Here is a 21,381-nt window from a genome sequence, read left to right on the forward strand (position 1 = left end):
TGCCAACCTATGGATTATCGCCTATTTATATAAAATAGGCACGGTTTCGATAGAGGTTTGCTGCTCGCAGTTACGTTGTTCGTCACTCACTATATGCGAGAGGTTTTTTCTTAATCCTGATAACGCTCATAATAGTTCTGCGGCGTCCCGATAATTACATTGATCTGTTCCTTTGTCAATGCTTTGTGGGATTCTGGCCACAAGTCTAGCAGTGACAAGTCTTAATTCTTAATTGAACAGTTCCGCAATTGTCAATCGTTGGAGTAATTTCATCTACGCGACCTCTCGACTACATGATGTCTGGTCAATCGGAGCCCTTAGATGATTAATACGTGAACGCATACGAGATAAATCGCCAGCTGTTATATCCGTGCTCTTAGAGAGCAACTTCTTAGGGTTTTGTATTTAATTTTCGCATTTTCTGTCTCTTCTAATCTGTTTATATGAGGGCTCGTATTTCCTGTCTCTTATGTTTCTTGTTTGGCATTTTACCTACATTCGGTATTTAGGTGTTCTAGCGGTTTTCTCTTTCTAAATTGACTTGTAAGTTATTATTACATCGTTTACTCTGGCGCCATTCACCTGTGTAGGCTGTTCTAACTCTTATATGTGAGCACTCCGCTCGGGCGCATATAAATCACTTACCATGAGTTATAATGATCGGGAGTAGTGGGTCTAAGGTTTTTTCTGCGGTAGCAGCTTGTTGTATAATGTCTTGTGTCACAGATAATTAGAGTGGTATTTGCTTTTTCTCTCTCGATTCCACGAGCTACATATGGACGAAGTTACCACCTTGTGGTCAGTTGCTGTCCTCTTTTTTGTTTTATTCGAGAGTGTCTCGTGGTATTACTGTGTGTCTTTCCCTTTCTGTTTTTCTTTGGATTCATCTGCCGATCGCGTGATATGATCTATTGCAATAATCCTTCACCAACATTTCCGCCTCACCAAGCATTTTATATTCATTTTTACTGGATTCTTGCCTTAGCATTTTGCACACGATTGTCCAGTGATGTACGATTGATGAGAAGCGATCTATCATCAAATCGTAATATCGGTTCCGTAGCCAAATAGGATTTCTACTTCATCGGAATCAATGTTGTCAGGTTTGTCTCGAACTTAATTATCAATTCGTTTATGACGTAAAAAAAGGAATCCTCCTCTTCTGTTTCATTATAGTCATCACTCCTGTTGTGCTACATAGTAGATTCACTTTTTAATGAGCTACTCCTTATGCATTGTCATCTTTGTCGATTCTACGTCCTTGACAACTTTTGTATCCCCATGTTCTTGGTCTGTGTTCCAGCCCACATTTGAAATTAAACAGCTACGGGTTCGTTATATGTAACAATGTCACTCACCTAAATACCATTAGCTTCTTTACTTTAACTAATTTTTCATCTTACAATGACCGTCCGGTCGGCGGGCTCTTTTATTAGGCTCACCAATTGCAATACTGTGTTATACGCGGTATGCATAAAGGTTATTATATGTAAACTCGTCAAAATCCTCTTCACTGTCTTACTAGAATTAAGCCATGTGCCAAACAACCGATACTCTTCTTGAGACAGTGGTAACAGATCATTTAGACAAGGAAATGCAGTAGATCTAATCTACCATCGATTTCAGTCAAGCATTTAACACGGTCCACATGGATATTATTAGTTAAATTGGGAAAAAGATGGGATCATATGAGATAAGTAAGGGGATAAAAGAACTGGTTAAGTAGGGGAGACTCCACATGAGGTCGTACTGAAGGCTGGTGAACTGTCAGGCTGAGAGGTTACTCAGTGGATGTTTCTGACAAGATCAGTTTTGGGACCAATCTTATTTAACCTTTATTACTGACTTGGCCACAAGGAGGTGGGAATGTTGCTAATAGAAAAGTTGCGGATGTACACAAGCTGGGAGGTAATTGCTAACACAGAGAAGGATCCGGAATATCATACAGGAAGATCGAGACCTTAGTACTGGAGTAAATAGTAATTAGGATGAAATTTATAGTAAAAGGCAAGTCTGACTTAGGGATTAATAAACAAGATTTTTATTATAATACGAATTATGTACAAGTTGGATAGAGAACAGAGTGATAGGAGAAAGAATCTGTGGTGTTATTGGCTGATCACGGAGAGTTATGACTCATGACTATCAGAACAAGTGATGGGTGTCATGAAAAACGTCCCAGGAGGCATCTTGGGTGAGGTATTATCAGTAGACAGTGAAGTGTTAGTGCACATTTACAGGGTACTGATGACGACCTCACTGTAATAACAGTGATCTTGGCTCCTCCGACTGTTTTAGAAAGATTAATTCAGACTGAAACAAGTGGCAGAAAAGGGCTATTAGGATCGAATGATAAAAGGAGATTGTAAAGTGACCTAATCTTATAGAGAGGAGGACTCAACCAAAAGAGAACTTGAGGAGATGTGATTGCTCTCTAAAAATAACAATCGAGGGACAAATATCAGAGGGTGGAAGACAGGAGTTATTTAAGTTGAATGCACCAGTGTGGATCACACAAAACAAATTCAAATAAACTGGCTATGAACAATTTAGGTTTCTTAGAATACTCTAACATTCTAACCATCCAGAAGAGATTGAAGTTATCTGGAACAACCTTCCAAGGAGAGTGGGGACAAAACAAACTGATTCACAAGACTGAGGTGAATACAGTTACGAGGGGATGGTATGACTGGGCGATGCCTGACAGATGGCATGTATCGATTGCGTACTGCTGTAGCAGCAATATCTCCAGTGGCTGGAGATGAGACACTAGATGGGGAGGGCTCTGAGTTACTACAGAGAATTCTTTCCCAGCTGTTTGGCTGGTGGGTCTCGCTGACATATTCAGGGTTTAACTGGTTGCAATTGTTGGGGTCAGGAAGGAATTTTCCCTGCGTTAGATTGGCAGAGACGCTGGGGCTTTTTCACCTTCCTCTGCAGCATAGGGCATGGGTCACTTGCAGGTTTAAACAAGTATAACTGGTGGATTCTCTGTAACTTGCAGTCTTTAAACCATGATTTGAGGACTTCAGTAACTCAGCCAGAGATATGGAGTCTGTTACAGGTGTTGGTGGGTGAGGTTCTGTGCCTGCAGTGTGCAAGAGGTCAGACTAGATGATCGAGATGGTCCTGTCTGGCTTTAAATTCAAAGAGTCTATGAGGAACTCAGCTGGCTCTGGGAATGGTCACTAAGCAACCTAATGTGCTTGGCTGGGCCCAATAGAGGGTCACTAAGTGACCGTGCTACCTGATTGGAAGAATGGCCAACAGCTTGCCCTTTAGCCTTGTAGTAACAGCAGCCCAGTGGCTGCTCAATGCATTCCATGCCTGCAGCTATGCCAGACTTGCTTCCGGTACCAGCCCTACTCCGCCCTGTGCCTGCTCCTACTCCTGCCCTAGTCTCTGCCTTCCTCAGAAATCCTGACTCTGACTTGGCTTATCTCCTGACCATGACTCTGGCTCTGCCCGCCGAACTTGTTCCAACCACTAGGCCAGACTCCCATTCTGACTAGCAGCACTGCCTGCACTCCAGTGTTTGGCAAGAGGCCTAACTTCTGGGAGCGTGCAAATCCCTGACCAAATCAGTTGCTTTGTGAAGATGATCTCCAAACCAACTACATATGAAGATTCCATGGAGCAGTTTCTAAAGACTGTTGCCTAATAACAGGTTTAGCTGTATGTGGTCCAATGACCAACCTTAACAGAGCATTGAGAACTCTGCTAACGTACAATATGTTTCCACACACACACACACACTTTCTGGCCCCAAAGTCTGTGGGTCCTTTAATCCAGAGATCCCTTGCTACATCCTGCCCCGGCAAGTGCTCTGCTGTGCTGATGTAATGCTACACTCCCTGAGTGGCTTATTACCACCAGGGACTAAACTGGAGACCAATGGATCTAAGCCCAGGTCTCTACTGCCTGAGCTGGGAGACCCAGCAAGCTTAGCCTAGGCTGCAGCAAGCTCATTCCAAGGGGGACAGCATGCCCCCTGATTGGGTGACACTGATGACCAGCCAGGAGATGACAGGCATATGTGATAGAATTGAGATGGGTGTTCAAGCTGTTGAGACCTCTCCATTCACCAGATTGCTTTTAGGGACTCCGCAGCCAAACCAGGAGGGCTATGCTGCCACTTACTCTGCTTTTGTCACTAGTGTGAGGGTTTCCTCATGCAATATTGTTTAATCACCATTCAATATGAATGATGAGGAGCAATAGCTGCTGCTTACACAATGCTTTATCGTTTCAAAGTACAGCATAACATTAACTAAAGTGTAAAAGATCAGAATTTACCTAAACCCAAAGCTGCAGGAGAACTCTCTGTCCCTGAACCCATAACCCGTACAAGGGCCCATGCCTGCCCATCACCCAGCAGCTAGAGGGGATGAACACCTGCTGGCACAGTGGCTATCCCACCACACCGCAAGCTGAGGTCCTGGGCAAATGAGCTCACAAATGCACCTGCTTTGACATTTGCCAAGCAAGACTCAGGAGCTGAGCCTGCAATCTCCCACTGTCCTGTGCCTTGGCATCATCCCAGTCCGATAGAGGTGCTGAACCAGAAGTCTTGCTGAATTCTGGGTCTTCACATAAGTCCAGCAAACTCTAGGTGCTGAGCCAGTGACCAGGCAAGGTAAGTCTACACGGCAATTAAAAATGCATGGCTGGCCCATGCCAGCTGACTCAGGCTCTTGGGGCTTAAGCTAAAGGGCTGTTTAATTGCTGTATAGACATTGAGACTTTGGCCGCAGGCCAAGCTCTGTGGCCTTCACCTCACAGGGTCCTAGAGCTGGGCTTCAGCTTGAGCCAGAACATGAACACCTCAATTAAACAGCCTCTTAGCCCAAATCAGCTGCCTCAGGCCAGCTGTGGGTTTTTAACTGCATTGCAAACATACCCACAGGGGCCTGTGCTTTGGCACAGTTCCAGCATGTAGCACTGTTGAGCCAATAACCTTTCATGGGCCTGAACTTTGCCATCAGCCCAGCATGTTAAGCTGGTTGAAGTAGTGACCTCACCGAGGAATGTGTCTGAGATCAGCCCAACTAGACATAGCTGCTGAGCAGGAAGGTTAGTGCCAGCTAGGAACAATCTCAATTCCAAGGCTTCCTTAGCAATTTGTAGACTAAAAAAGCCTTATTACCAGCCCTTTCCAAAACCAATGCGCAACAATTCCCCAGCATCCAATCTGGCCAGTAGTCTGCATCCAGCATCTCTGAAAGGAGCTGCTCTCTTAAGGAGAGAGTTGTTCTCTGTACACCTATTTCTCATGGGGAGTGTTGCCAGTGTCAGGAGATCGCAATAATATTCAGAACCAAATTCACCCAGGTGTAATTGCATTGAAGTCACTGGAGTTACCCGCAGGGATGAATTAGATCCTCAGTGCTTACATAGCACTTCACAATATTGATCATTAATGAATTGTCAATAATAAATAACCAATTCACTGATAACTAATAACTGATACTGATTTTAACTCTGATTATATGTCTAGTGAGAAGGGTTTTCTCGAGTCTGGATTAGTGCAGGAATAACAAACCTCAGATGAGTCAGCTTTGACTGGATTTATTGATGAATGGTTCTGCAGAGAGGTGTAAGTTACCAGCAGCTGTGAAAGACCTTCTCCTGCAGTGTTTCCAGTCTGTAGATGGTCTTACTTCCCCTGTGATTATGGGGCAGTTACACCCTTGTTGTACATCATGCTGGACTTTATCTATTTCCCCTTTTTGATTCAAACTTCGTCTTCTCTTCAGTTATTTCTAAAGTTTCCTGTGCTATAGAAATCTGTTCCTTATTCTGGTAAAATACCTCCTACAACACTTTTCAGACTAGGCTAAGGGCAACTGCTTGGTAAAATTCCACCCTCTAAAGTTAGCTTCATCTTAAGTCTGAAGCCCCACAGGAGTCTGGCTCCTAAGCAAGCCTGAAAATCTTTCTTGGATCAAGTGTCAACAGTAAAGGTAACTAACTAATCCTCACAACACTCTGTAAATAAATATTGTCATAGTCACCTCGTAGGTGGGGAAACTGAGGCAGATAGACTACAATGGCAGTCAGTGCATGTAAGCACAAAGATTTGAACTGAGGAGTCCCTCGTTTCCAAGCCTGTGCTTAATCCAACAGACAATACTGCATCTTCTTACTACTGTTCAGGCACAAGTAATGCTCATTGTAGGATTCACACTGGTTAGAGTCTTGTTCTGATTCTGACCTCCCACCTGTTCTACATTGGCGTAACCCTACTGAATTCCCTGGGGTTGCTCTTGACTTACATCTTTGGAAGAATGAGGTCCTATGTGACTAACGTCCACCCTGACAACTACATGGAGTCTTGTGGGTGACACACTCTTGCGAAGCAAATAGCTATCAAGGAGCAACATTATTATTGGGATGGGAGGGCAATAAACCTTGTGAGTTTGGCTCCAGTGGCTCATTTGTTCCCAGGAAGTGTCCAATGCTGCAGTTGTTTCTAGTATAAATTGGAAATTTAAAATTCACACATCACAGGTTTCTGGACTCCATTGTGAGTGCTGCCGTTCCAGCCTGCTGGGATCATCCCTCAGCATTTCAGTGGGTAGCAATGAACTCAGGTTGTGGCAGGCAACCAGCCTAAGTGAATGAGGCATGTAAGAAAATGTACCATCCCACTGCAATGAAGAGAAGAGTGAATGCTTTATTATTGTTTGCATGAAGCTTCAGCCAAGATCAGAGCCCTGCTGCGCTAGACACACACACAGACTGAGACAGCCCTTTCACCGAAGAGCTACCATCTAAATACTCCAGCCAGCCAAGGGGAGGAAGAAAGAATTACCACCCACATTTGACAAAAAAGGATCCAGAGAGGCCAAGGGCTAGGTCTACAAAGGGATTTAGGCACCTAACTTTCTGCCAGTGGGCATGCGCAAAACCCCAGCTCTGACCCATCAGGTTGCTCAGTGCCTAAGCCATGGCAGGATCCTCAAGACAGGTGTTCCTCTGCCCATCTTGCCCACGGGGCCTGATCTAGTCAGCATCCTCAGAGGCTGCCTTCTGGATTGGGCCCCACACAAAACAGCTAAAAAGGAGGCAGTCCCTCCCGCACACACTCTAGCTCAAGGCTTAGGGTATTCAGCACGGAGGGGGGAGACCTGCGTTCGATTTCCTGCTCTGAATCAGCACAGGGGGGTTGAGCCCAGTTCCTGGAGATGAGCAGTGTAACCACTGGGCTATAAAAGGGATATCTACCACAGCTCCTTGCAAGAAAGAGCTGACCTGGCTCAAGTGCTTAACTCCAGGAGAGGCTCTGGGGGATGGGGGTTAGGCCACAACTCTCCCTTCTCCTTGGTGTTTCCTGTGGGCTAGTTTAGGCAACTCCCTGCTCATTGTGCTGGCTTCTGTGGTGCCTAACCCTCCCCGTGTTCATAGCTGCTGGAACTAGGGGTGCTGGGGGTTCGGCTGAACTCCTGGTTTGACATGGTTTCCATCATATTCAGGGTTTACCATTTGGTTCAGTGGCTCTCAGCCCCCACTCCACAAATTGTTCCAGCGCCTCAGCTCCTGCACTTTGTCGGGAGGCTGGGTGTCTAACTCCAGGCAGTAGAGTCCCCTAGGCTGCAGGGTGCCCAGGAGTTAGCAATTGCAACCCTGAATCGAAGTCCCCTTTTTGTACCAAGCCTTTTGGCACTTCAGCGCATGCTGAGCTCACAGTGGAAAGTGGACTGGGGGCAGCCACAAGTCTGCCCCATAGGCAGGTGTTACATGAGCTATTTGGCAGCATTAGTGTCTGCTGAATGGGACCAAGAATGGGAACAGCACAGCGGAGGGGAGAGGGGGGTGCAGGTCAGGACAGAGGTGAGCTGGCAGAGCTCTGGGGAGTGGGAAGGACTGTGAACACTGGACTAGCAAGGCTGGTGGGTCAGCAAAGAGGCATTGGCAGGTCGGTGAAGGAAAGCTCGCCCAGCCCTTGGCTGCACTGTGCCTGGGTTCCCATGAGGCGATTAGCCCCTTGCTGTTGCATGCATTACATTCACCCACCTCATTTACACACAGCAAGAGTCAAAGAAAACAAACATCTCATTGTAAACCTCTCAAGGAAATCCTGGGGTTTTCTTCGGCAAATGAAACTATTGTGAGCTGACATGCTTCAGAGAAGCGTCATCACAGGAGCAGAAAGAGACCTGCCTGTTAATAAACAGACGGGGCAGGAAGGAAACACTAAAGGGGTGTGTCAGGCCGGCACTGTATAGCAAGTAAAGATACTGCCATGGGGGGGGGGGCAGAGGATGGGCTGATTGGCCGAGTAACTCTGTATACGCCATCCACATTGTACAACAGCAGAGTTGGATTAAAACTTCGCTGTGTTTACTTCCCAACAGATTCTCCAGCTGTGCGTTGTCAGCTCTCGCAGGGCGGACTGTGCTTCCCAGCACTGCACTGCAAAGGCAAAGGTAAGCTGAGAACTTCTTTCTGTCTTTCTGAATGCTCTGTGCAGTGATTTGTTATACTGCAGCACAACAAAGTGACTTGCTTTAGGACTGGGTGCCCCAGAATCACAGCTCAGACTCAGCATCCTGCTGCGTTCACACTTGGGAGGAGTATAGAGCAGAATTTCATTGCTTATTTCTCGTCCTATGGCTCAGTGGCATGAATACAATGGAATCATTCCTCGTCTAGAGGAACCATGTTTATCTCCAAACAACTGCACTCCCCACAGACATTCTCCCACACTGGAGTTGCAGTCTGTGTAGTGTCACCCAATGAAATAGTTCAGGGAGTGTCAGCCCATGCATGCTCACAGGGAGCCTTTCCAGCATCTTGGAAGAGGCTGAGGCGCTGGAAGAATTTCTCTCTCCTTGCTGGTGCAGAATGCTGTGTAAAGAAGTCTATCCTCTCTGTGGTCCCTTTTTTTCTGGTTTCCAAGCTCCCTTGACCAGGATGGTCCCCAGGTCACTTTCAGGGGAGGTCTGGAGGGTCGAGGCGTGGCTACCATCAGCTACAAACAGGAAGAAGTGTGTTTGCTTGTTTCCTTCATTTGCAGACTCCAGACAGCAAGTCAGTAAAGGGCTCCTATTCCAAGGTAGAGCTTTCTGAGGCCAGAAATTACTTAATGGCCAGGTGAGGAGCAGGGGACTTGCCATGTTTCCTCTGTCTCTGCATCCTGAGATGTTAACCACTAAGGGTGCCTGGCTGGCTCCAGGGGCAGTACATGGGAGCTGCAATGCCTGTACTTAAGGGCCAACGTGGCCAAGTAAATATAAAAAACCTAGAGGCTTGATTATGTTTTTAGACACAACCCTGAGTAAGGGGCCATGCAAAGCCCAGCTTCCCCCAGAGAAACATGGGGAAGTTTGTGCCTCAGCGAATCGATTGCTGCACAGGAGGATGGCACGTAATGCACAGCCTGGCGCATGCTGCTCCTGTGACACCCAGCTCCCTCTACAGTCTGATGCACAGGGAACACAATGTATCGGGGCGTTGACTCCTCCCCACCCCTTTGAGAGGACTTACGCTCCATCCCTGGTGTGCATGGAGGAAGCAGCCTCTCTTCCTCATTGATTGTGACTGTCCCTGGTACTCACACAGGGTTTTGTACGACATGTGTCAGAGACCTTGGCCTCTCATATGCACCTGCGGGCTGGGTCAAGCACCCCCGGCAAGAATGTGCTCTTCTGAGAGCAAAAGACAGTGGGCTGTTCTTTCTTTCACTCTGGCACCAGTGAAGTAAGCCCCTCCCAAACCAATCACCACTTCAGGGAGCAGGCTCTGCTACCTTAGCCAGGCGTTTGTGGTAAGAGCCAAATACAGACTGTGGCACAGTCTCAGCCACAGATTCTTTTTTGGGCCAAATACAAGTAACTGTGTCAAACCAGCAATGAACCAATGCGAGCAATGATAATAATGTTCCTGTGGTCCCTGTATTTCATCTGTGCGTGTAGCTCTCCTCGCTTCCAGCAGCCTGCCCACATATGCTGGCGTGGTGGCCCGGACTGGAACTCCTCTGACACTCCTAACACTAAGGCTAGGTCTACAATGCCAATAGCGTAGCTGAAGTCGGCGTATCTTAGGTCAATTTACCTGGCTGTGAGGACGGCGACGAGTCGACTGCTGCCGCTCCCCCATCAACTCTGCTTCCACCTCTCGCCGCAGTGGAGTAGAGTCGACGGCAGAGCGATCGGGGATTGATTTTATCGCATCTACACTGGACTCAACAAATCGATCCCCAACAGATCGATGCCAATCCGGCGGGTAGTGTAGACGTACCCTAAGTCAGGCTGTGCCTCACCTCTCCATTCTTTCTGCTTCCTGGAGCCTCTAGACAGGAGGCATTCCAGCTCTTTGTTGGCTTTCTCTGAGCTGACATTTCCAAGATACTGGCTGGAGTTTTCAGCGGGTGCTAGTGGCATGGGATAAAATGTCAGCTCCAAACACTTTACTCTTCTTAACCTGGGGCTGGATCTGATGTTTGGCTTGATAGGCTGGGAGGATTAAATGATTAAAGGAAACTGGCTGCTCAGGATAAGCAAAGTCACCTAAGGGATTTGTTACACAGGGTTACTAACCTTTTCTTAGCAGATTTAGGCCAGAACAGGGCCCTATCCTAGACTTCAGCACAAGTGAATGGCCCTGGCCTCTCCTCTCCATCCAGAGCACAGAGACAGAGTCTTCCTGACACTGGGGCTAAGCTGCTAATGCTTCACCTCCTGCCTAGAAGGCACAAGCAGAACAAGCAAGGGCTGCACTCATGCCCAGTGCTTACTCTGGGGTGCAGTGCCAGAGGCAGGGGCAGGAGCTGTGACATTATTAGAAGCTGGTTTTGCTGAACCCTCCTTTTCCATCCATGAACCCACAGCCTGTGGCTATTAGTAAAAGATCCTTGATCTTTGCAGGGCATCAAAACCCACGTGCAAATTTTGGGAGTTGGGCTGAGTTTAATGCACGGGAAGAAATGCATCACTCATGAAGGGCTGACTATAAAGTCTAGGGTGTTGTGGGAGCATAAGCCTTATTAAAAGGTACGTCTCATGCAAATAGAACACTGTGGACCTGTTCCAACTGCTTTGCACCCTCTGCTCTCATCTCTACTTGTGCAAAGTGGCGTAAGAAACAACTAATTCAGAAAGGTAGCTTTTTACATTCATAGGGTGCTGCTGAAAATAATGACTCAGTCATGAATCAGGCTCGGTGTCTCTGGAAAACCTCTCTATTGCTGGGAAAAAATCAGCATAATTAGATACGTCTCTGACATCAGGCAGACCAAGGGTTAGTCTGATCTGTGGAGGGAACCAGAACTCAGAAGGTGAATGCAGGGCTGTGAGAAAATCAGCTGCACACCCCGACAGGCCTGCATTAGAGAATGAGTCTCTTTGAACCCTCCTGTAAATGTAAATACTGAATACACTGAAAATATCCCCTGCACGCTGTCATAAACAGATAGCTAAGGGTTAATGTTTCTTTTACCTGTAAAGGGTTAACAAAGGGAACCACACACCTGACCAGAGGACCAATCGGGAAACCGGATTTTTCAAAGCTCAGGGAGGAAATGTTTGGGTGTGTGTCCCCTTTGTCTGGTCTCTCTGTTCTCCGGTCTGTCTCTCAGCTATGAGAGGGATCTTTCTATCTTCAAGCTTCTAATCTTCTGTTTCCCAGTTGTAAGTACAGGTATAAGACTGGGTAGGCTAAGGAACAAAGGGAAGGGAAATTCTCTTTGTGTTAGATTTACGGAGGGTGAATCTGTGCAGCCTCAGGGGAAGAAGGGGGGGGAGGTAAATTGCCCTCTCTGTTTTGCATTCAAGGACTGTTTAATAATACAGTTATCACCAGTGTAACCCAGTGGGGGAGCTGGGGATGAGCGTAAGAGGGAGACAAGGGGAGGAGGTTGTTTTCCCTTTGGTGTGAGACTCAGGGCCTCTGAGTCTTGTGGGTCCCCCAGGAATGTTTTGGGGAGACCAGAGTGCCAAACACTGGGTAATTTTGGCCTTTGGCAGCGATACAATCTAAGCTGGTTAATTAGCTTAAGGTTCATGCTAGCTTCTCAGTTTATGAATGCTAAGGTTCAAATCTGAGTAGGGAAGCTACGACACACGCAGAGATGGAAACAGCTTCCACTGCGGAGCGAAGCCCAGTTGAGTCACCAGACAGCAATGTGAAAAAAAAATCAGGACACGGTGTGGGGGTAATAGGAACCTATATAAAAACAACACCACAAAATCGGGACTGTCCCTATAAATCGGGAATCTGGTCGACTTAGCCTGTTCAGCGCCACTCATTTCAGGCTCATCCGACAAATTAGCACCACCGTCACTCCTGCAGGAACAAGGTGACTCAGGGTATGTTTACACTACAGGATTATTCCGATTTTACATAAACCTTTGTCAAAACAGATTGTTAAGTCGAGTGCACGTGGCACGCAAAGCACAATAATTAGGCAGTGTGCGTCCATGTACTGAGGCTAACGTCGATTTCTGGAGTGTTGCACTGTGGTAGCTATCCCATAGCTATCCATAGTTCCGCAGTCTCCTCCCGCCCCATTGGAATTCTGGTTGAGACCCAGTGCATGAAGGTGCAAAAACAGTGTCGCAGGTGATTCTGGTAATGTCATCACTCATTACTTCTTCTGTGAAAGCAACAGCAGACAATCATTTGCACCCTTTTTTTCCGTGATTGCCCTGCAGATGCCATAGCATGGAACCATGGAGTCCGTTTTGCCTTTTGTCCTGTCACTGTATGTGTAGTGGATCTGCTGACAGAGTGTACTTCAGTGATACACAGGCGCATTCATGTGTTTTTGCAAGGTAGCAGAGACAGTTTACATCCCTATTGTACATCTGCCATGCCATTGTAATTGTGATGAGATGACGGTTATCAGGTCATTCTTACGTCTGCTGCTGTCATGGGTGTCCTGGCTGGCCTTCGCTGAGAGTCAGCCGGAGGTGCAAAGACAAAATGGGAATGCTCGCCGGAGGTCATTCCCTCCTTTACTATTTTATTAAAATAGAGTCAATCCTGCTAGAATTTGGGGCAGTGTTACTAGAGAACCAGAGAGCACGCCGTCCATGTCAGATCCCCAGAATGATGACTGCATACCATTCACGTGGGTGCCCCTGCAAAACCCACCCGTTGCTTCCCTCACTCCCCCACCTTCCTGGGCTACCATTGGCATGTCCCCACATTTGTGTGCTTGAAATAATAAGAATACAGGAATAAGAACAATGACTTTTAGTGAGATAAATGAGGGAGGGCAGCTCCAGCTGCTATGATAGTCAGGAGAGGATTGTTAAATACGGTGCGGGGGAGAGGAGCCCAGCCTTCTGCTGCTGATGTCCAGGCAGTACAGAATCTTTCTTTTTGACATGAAAGGAGGGCTGATGGAGCTCAGCCCCCAGTTGCTATGATGAAGATGGTTACCAGCCGTTCTTACCATTACCGGGAATGACGGGAGTCATTCCTATTTTTTACCAGGCGCGCCAGCCGACCTCACTGAGGCCAGCCAGGAGCACTCACAGGGTGATGAGGATGGCTATCATCATTTTGTACGGTACACATCAGTCTTTTGTACAGGTACGGGGAGGAGAGGGAGGAGGATGCTGCTGTTCAGTGCCGCAGCACTGCGTCTACCAGCAGCATGCAGTAAGAATCAAGGTGACATTGAAAAAAGTCAAGAAATGATTTTCTTCCTTTCTTTCATGGGATGAGGGAGCAAATTGATGAGATATACTCTGAACCCCAGGACAATGTGTTTGACCCTACAGGACTGGGGCTCAGCACAGAATGCAAATATTTTTGGAGACTGCGGGACTATGGATAGCTGGAGCTTCATTACCCCTCCCTCCCTCCATGAGCATCCATTGATTCTTTGGCTTTCCGTTAGCTTTGTCACACAGCACTGTCTGTGGCCTCTGTCTATCTCAGCTGGAGATTTTTTCAAATGCTTGTCATTTCGTCTTCTGTAACGGAGCTGTGAAGAAAGATTTGTCTCCCCATACAGTGATCAGATCCAGTATCCCCATACTGTCCATGCTGGAGATCTTTTTGGATTTGGGACTGCATCGCCACCTGTGTTCATCAGAACTCCACGCTGGGCAAAACGGAAATGAAATTCAAAAAGTTCGCCGGGACTTTTCCTGTCAATGGCAGTGCGTCTGAGTTCAGATGGCTTTCCAGAGCGGTCACAATGGTGCACTGTGGGATACTGCCCAGAGGCCAATACCGTCGATTTGCGGCCATACTGACCCTAATCCAACATGGCAATACCGATTTCAGCGCTACTACTCTCGTCGGGGAGGAGTACAGAAATCAGTTTAAAGAGCCCTTTATATGGATAAAAAGGGCCTCATTGTGTGAACGGGTGCAGGGTTAAATTGGTTTAATGCTGATAAATTCGGTTTAAAAGTGTAGTGTAGACCAGGCCTCAGTTTTGCCACGCTCTGATTTCTAGTGTGCTGACCAAACGTACCAGCTGTGATGCAGCACCTTTCCAGGCTGCTCAGAATCTGTATTCAGGGACAAGTGTCTAGGTGCTTAGCCTATTCGAATGATAGAAGGCAGCTGTTACATTCAGAGCAGGAATTAGACTGTGGATGTTCCAGGGTTTGAGGTCAGGTCTATTTTTAAATAAATCTGGATCCCATTCCAACACCAAGGAAACCCACTCAGAACCACAGTATGCCTTCTTCCTGAAGATCACATTGTAGCTCCCCTTCACTCCCCCTCTTAAAGTCAGTCAAGTCCAAGTTCCCACACGCTAATGGCTCACAGGCTGATGCCACTAAGGAACCACAGTTTCACAGCCAACAGCACACAAGGGAGTGAGGTTGCCAGCCTTTGCCTGCCCTTACCCAAAGGAGAGGTGGTCCTTTCAGAGTGAGGTCAAACATGACTCAGCCCCACAGCTTTCAGGCATGTAGTCGAGTGTCTTAGCCTTCTTAAAGGCTTTGTGTAAAATTGCAGGTGGGCCTGAGCTGCATGAGGGGCACTAAGGAGAGACGGTAAGTTACTGTCAACCACCATTCCATCTCCTTGACGCTGGGATCAGCAGGGGCCAGACTCATTATCAGCCTGGTCAAGGGTGCAGTTTAGTGTAGAGCAAAGCACAGTGGCTCTTGCTTGCAGGTCAGCTAGACAAAAAGATGCTCGCCAGAGATCAGCTGTGTATGGCCAATGCAGAAATATTATCCAGCATGACAAGCAGAGGATGCATTCGAGGGCACTGCTGGGACAGGCCTTATGTCAAGGCCTGTCCTCATGGAGAGTTAAAAGCCATCAGCAAAGGCCGCCAGAGATCAGAAAAAGCATCAGCTTTAGAAAGGAAAATTACTAAGGGCTGGTCTACACTAGAATTGTGACAGCAGCTGTTCCGATGTAGCTGCACATGAGCTGCACATGCTCATGCCAACTGGAGAGAGCTCTCCCCTTGGCATAATTACTCCACCTCCCCCATGCAGCGGTAACTATGGCAGTGGGAGAGCTTCTCCCACTAACGGAGCACTGTCCACACCAGTACTGAGGTCTGTGTAACATACGGTGGCCTGGGGGCGGTGGTTATACTGAAGTAAGCGCTAATGTGTACAAGCACTAAGCCTGCTTTCTAATCAGCTGCCAAACAGTCAGATTGCAGCATGACACACACCTGTTCATAGGAATCCCATTCTGGTTCAGCAGGAATCATTAGACTGCCTGACCTTTATGTTATAGGTACATTATCAACTCTAAGAGCCATGTGTCTGCCTGATGGCTGACAAACCAGTTCCCCAAGGGACTCTCCCCCACTTCCTCTGGCTGAGGAGGTGGGTGGGATTGGGGGCTCTGCAGAGCCAGGATCCAGGGGCGAGGGGGGGCATCTGACCACCTCTGAGGAGGACACCTGCTTTGTTTTATTATTTGTTTATGTGGATTTATGCAACCAGCTAAACAGGCAGCCTAATTGCTCAAATTACCCTCCCCTCCACAATTCATGGCACTCATCATGCTCCCTCATTTTCAAATGGCCAGCAAAAAAGAGAAGGTAAGTCATCAGATTCAGGCTGATAGGGGGAGCTAATTCACAGATACCTCCACAATACGCGCTCTGCAAATAGCCCCCTGGTTACACCAGCAGGGGATCTGTTGATACCCACTGTACTAGCCACTGCAGCAGTTAAGAAGTTGGCAGATGATTTCCTGTGAAAGAAAGCAGGAGATCTGGGTTCTGTCACTCCTCTGTGAACTTGGTTGAGTTACTGAACCATTGCTTCCTTTTGTCTGTTTAGACAGCAAGCTCTGCAGGATAAGAACTGCCTCTTACCATATGTTTCTATAGCACCTAGCACAATAGAGACCTGATCTCAGTTGGGGCCTCAAGATGCTCCCATGATATACAGACTGATTATGATAGTAAGGTCTAGGGAGAGAAAGTGACAGCCACATTATGTTACATATCATGTACTATGCACTCAAACCCATCACCGGATTAATGCTCGCCCACAGCCTGCAAGGTAGCTCAGCTAAGCACCCGCATCTGGCAGATAGAGAAACTAAGGCAGAGAACACTGATTTGTCCAAGGCAATACAGGAAATCCATGGCAGAGTGTGACTACTCCTGAGGGCATTTTGAGCCAAAAAATTAAAAATTCTGCACTGAAAAATTAAAAATTCTGCGCACAATATTTAAAAATTCTGCAAGTCTTATTTGTCAATAAATCAATGTGGAGACTCTAGCATGGCAGTGGTGTTGCCGACACAGAGGGTGCCTGAGGCAAGCAACAGTAGTTCGTTGCCCAGAGTGCGAAGCGCCAATGAACGCACACCAGGGTGGAGAAGCAAGCAAAGTTTATTTGAGATCTCAAAGTGGTGCAAGGAGACGAACGCCTCAAATCATGCACCCCTACACAAGCGGCTTTTCCCTTTTTATAAGATTTTTTTTCTCTTTCTTCTTCCCCCCCCCTTCCTCCCCCTGTAGCAGTTACGTAAGCAAAGGTGCATTAAGTAATCTTGGCCACGGCAGCTCGTTAGTAAGTTTTCCTTCCGCAGATTATCTTGTCCTTCTGCTAAAGGTGCACAGCCCGTACCACTACTGCTTTAAACCGGTTTTAGATGTGCTGCAACTGATAATTTACTGTTACACATTTAATTTCACAGCTACTAGCTTTCTAGATCAAGTAAAGTTCAACATGGAGGAGCTTTGGTTCACTGAGGCTTAGATTTACGCCTAGTGACACCAACAACTCCCTCCTTTGAGAACACTCGACAAACTTTTGGCTGAGTTTTCTCATACAATGAGGGCAAAAAGCAATTAAGCTCTAGGGAGCTGGGGTCATTAATGAGGGAGTATAGCAGGATTTCCTGGGGAACGGGAGGTACAAATTCTATGTAGGAGTGCTTTACAGCAAGCAAACAAAAAGGAGAGTAACGATACACAACACCACACTAGTGAGCAGGAGGCGAACAATGCCTCCCCCTAGTCCCCCCAGGTTGGGTAACCAGTTCCAGAGGGAATACAAGAAATAATGGGTTCCCTTTGCCATGGGCCTTCCACTGGTTCAGCTCTGTCGGCCAACAGGATTGGCTTGTTAAGATATCCTGTGGCGTTTCTCAGACATAAGTACATTGCATTGTTAATCATCCCCTATAAAGGGCAACACCACACCCTGTGAAGCCACACTTCCACCCAGAAAGTGTCCAAGTGTGTTTCCATGATCACAGATCAGATGGTGTACTATCTGATGGCGTCTGTAAAGGGCAGTGGGCGCAAGGTCTGGTACTCAAGAATCACTCCGAATCGCCATCAGCCTGTCATTCAGGAAATTCCTGAATTCTACACCTACTAGATCCCACTGCATGCCTTCCCAGCCTCAGTGATATCAATACATCTTTCCTTGGTGTAGTGGCTATAATACACCTGTTATTTTAAAATTTCAAGGTACTTTCAAAATGGATTAACGTTTAATAGTATGGGGGTGTGGGTTACATTATAGTCACTCTCTGGGATCACAGAGGCAGCCTTGTAGAATAAAGTCTCAAACTCCTAATCATACCTACATTCCAGTCATGGGTCCCACAAATGTCTGCGCTCCATGTGATAATTCTTTGGTTCTTCAGCAAGGGTCAGTTCTTAATGTCCTTTCAGCAGAATTCTGGACTTTGAGCAATTTCCTGAGTGTTCTCTTCTTCTTTACCGACTAACAGTGGTGGTTCAGTATCCTATAGGGTGAGAGGTTATCCACATACACTGTAATGGTTTTTTATTCTAGAAAAATCTAAAAGGCAAGTAGATCTGTCAGTGGAAACAGGAGAGGTTACTAGCACTTCACCTTGTACTTTTATCCCTTTGTCCAGAGGCAGCAGTGAAGTTTAGAAGGAGAAATAGGTAAGCACATAGGAAGAATTTCATCCGCAAGGTGGAGGGGACTTTTGCAGTGAGAATCATGGGTCCTAAGGGACAGTCAGCTTTGGCAACTCACAGCGGTGTAGGTAGTACAGGGGCTTGATAAGGGCCTTTCACATGGATGCAAAGCACGTCTTATCGTTGGTGGCCTTTACAATCAATGCCAGTTTCCTCTGTTTCCAAGGAGTGGCAGGGCTGCTACGGTCTTCGGTAGCGCTTCTTACCTGTGGAGAAAAGAAACCTAACACATTTCATTAGTGGCTATGGCATGTTTTGCAAACTTATAGTCATGGCAAATTTAAGCCTTCCTTTTCCTGGTTGTTAGCCAAGTTTATGTGAAGCAGTAATCCTTGAATGGCGTCAGTGTCTTATCTATAGCCTGAGCTTGCTAGCTCAATGTTTTTTCCCATTAACATCATTCTGTTCTTTGTCCTTTTTCCCTTCTTTTGCTCTTTTAACCTGGCAAAGAGACTTCCACTTTTCACTTATACACTTTTTCCCACATGACACACAAACATTGTTCATTATACAGTACATAGTCTTTATTACATATATGCATCATATCCCTTTTACTAAACTAACTTATAAGACTTTGGAGCAACAAGCTAGAACAAGCACACATTTTGAGAGTTATTCAATTCAGCTCTAGTCCAATAGCTTTCCACCACGCCCTGGTAGAAATCTGAGGTAGCCAGAAAGATTCATTACAATAGGGGAGTGGGGTTACATTTTTTCATGTCTTTGCTTCGCACAAGACTGTTGGTATGCAAATTTTCCACAAATTTTTGCAATATAAATTTGGCGCAATGACGTTTCTTTTTCTTACTTAAGAATGCATTAGACTTTAGTATCATCATATTCTCTGATTTAATCCAAACACTTTGTTTCCGAAGTTGGAACAAGACAAGTTATCCTCATTTAATTTATCTTTTTTGTTTAGTTTAAACTAGACTATTCTTTAAAAAAATTAAACACAACAATCGGCCACAAGACAAACAAAAGACATAAATATAGGACACAAAACATAATTCCTATTAGTGCCAGTAAATGATGGTACGTGAATGCTGTCAGCGGATCAGTTTTCTCTGGTTATCTGAAAGACAAAAAAACAGAGGTTCTACCCTTCTGGGCAGACAATCATCGCTTAAAATATACAATAACAATTGTTTGACTTCAGGCAAAACAGAGGAATTACCCCATATTTTCTTGTATTTGTTTCATAGGCAGCCCAGGTTTTCAATTACATAGCACTGTATACATTCTTCAGCTAATTTAACTAAATTGTTCATAGCCAAACCAAATGATTGCAATCCAATAATTTCTTTGCCTGAATTTATTTACAAACATTTCACAGACACCAAGAACTTTCTTCTTCAGCATTTTTACAAAGTTCAACTGCTGTTCCCTCCAGCAACTACAGAGTTAACTTCTCACTCTCCCTTAAATCACTTGCTTGTCTCCCAACAGCCACTTTTATCAACTTAATTCACCATTCCAGGTAAGTCCTGGGTATCTGAAATCCCCATGCTTACACTTACTGACTCCTTCCTTCCACTACACCCTTAAAGTTTTCCAACCCGTTTTCAATCTCTCTGTCTGTTGCCTGCCCGCCTGGACCCGATCCTGCTTTTCTTGCTGAACCATCCCTTCCATGGGCACCAACTTGTTCCACTACCAGTTTAGCTAGGAGGGTGGGCTTCTCAACTAGCCCCTACCCCTCCTGGTCTCTTCCCTTAAATATTTTTACTCACAAGACTACCCGAGTCCTTCCTCGTGAGGCTTGCCACCTGGACAAAAACACATGGCTCATTGGGCAAAGGCCATTTATTTAACATGTAATCCAAACCCCTTTAGAGGATTTACCCAGAGACTCATCCATCTGTCTGCTGACACTTAAACAGAAAAGAGAATTACACGGAGAGCAGAGGAAATTGCAGTCTAAGCCAGGTTATCCCATTTCTATACACTGACCGCTACAGGGGATGGGACAGAAGGATCTCAATTTGACCTCAGAGCTTCCTCGCACGTGTGGCTTCCACTCTGAGGAATTACGAACGAGAGGTTCAGTTCTGCCCACACTCCTAACGCCCAAATGAACAGAGCAGAAAAACAACAGTAACCGGTTAAACAGAACAGAACCAGATAGCGTTTCCTTATCTTATTAGGGCTCACTTTTACTCATACAGTTCTCAACATATAACACCAGCAGTACCAAGCAAAGCAAACATAAAATAACAAGGGTAAAACAAATAGATGGTGTAAATTCTGCAGGGCTCCCCCCTTCTTAATTGCTCACCAAACTGTGACAAATTTCTGTTACCAAACTATCTGTTACCAATCTATTCAGGATCTCCTGGCTGTTAGCCTGTGCCTTAGAAAGCAGAGTTATTGAAACATACCGTACCCAGTAAGGGACTGGCAGGCTGCCATGGCATCCCATTATACTGTCCCCCCTGGAGGCGGTGCTGTGGTTATGGAGGAGCCACAAAGGGAACTTGAAATGAAAAAAAGGCTCTTTCTGCAGGTCCAGATTTCCTTTACTCAGTCATCACCTATAACTGGGCCAGATTTTCAAATGAACTCAGCACTAAACATGCACAGAACATGCTGAGGTCTTTGGACAATGTGGTTGCTGGTGCAGAGCCCTTCTGGACATTCCAGCCCTAGTGTCTGTAGAATCTCAGTTTCCTTGTTCAGCATTGTTGTGGTTAAGAACCCAAGAGCAGTCATACTGGGTCAGACCAATGGCCCATCTAGCCCAGTATACTGGCCAGTGGTCAATGCCAAGTGCTTCAAAGGGAATGAACAGAACATGGCAATTAGTGGGTGATCCACCCCACGTCATACAGTCCCAGCTTCTGGCCATCAGAGGCTTAGGGCCACCAAGAGCAGGGGGATGCATCCCTGACCATCTTAGCTAATAGCCATTACATAAGAACATAAGAATGGCCTTACCGGGTCAGACCAAAGGTGCATCTAGCCCAGTATCTGTCTACTGACAGTAGCCAATGCCAGGTGCCCCAGAGGGAGTGAAGCTAACA

The 21,381-nt window shown here is 46.3% G+C and overlaps 1 protein-coding gene and 1 long non-coding RNA gene across 2 annotated transcripts in view; one reads left to right on the forward strand and one right to left on the reverse strand.

Moving 5' to 3' along the window:
* Nucleotides 1-8,291: 8,291 nt before the first annotated feature.
* The window catches only part of LOC116838107 (ectonucleoside triphosphate diphosphohydrolase 8-like), a 69,950-nt gene continuing 56,860 nt past the window's right edge, over nucleotides 8,292-21,381 (forward strand). The window contains exon 1 of the mRNA XM_075060678.1: nucleotides 8,292-8,429. The gene's annotated coding sequence lies outside the window, so the exon portion shown is untranslated. The remainder of the gene's footprint in view (nucleotides 8,430-21,381) is intronic.
* LOC142045909 (uncharacterized) lies at nucleotides 19,706-20,478 on the reverse strand. The gene is made up of 2 exons (XR_012654836.1): nucleotides 20,187-20,478; nucleotides 19,706-20,145 (listed from the first exon to the last, which is right to left on the reverse strand). It is a non-coding gene; the product is annotated as an uncharacterized LOC142045909 (long non-coding RNA).

This window comes from Chelonoidis abingdonii, chromosome 24 (genome assembly GCF_003597395.2).
Source record: "Chelonoidis abingdonii isolate Lonesome George chromosome 24, CheloAbing_2.0, whole genome shotgun sequence".
Classification (NCBI taxonomy): domain Eukaryota; kingdom Metazoa; phylum Chordata; order Testudines; family Testudinidae; genus Chelonoidis; species Chelonoidis abingdonii.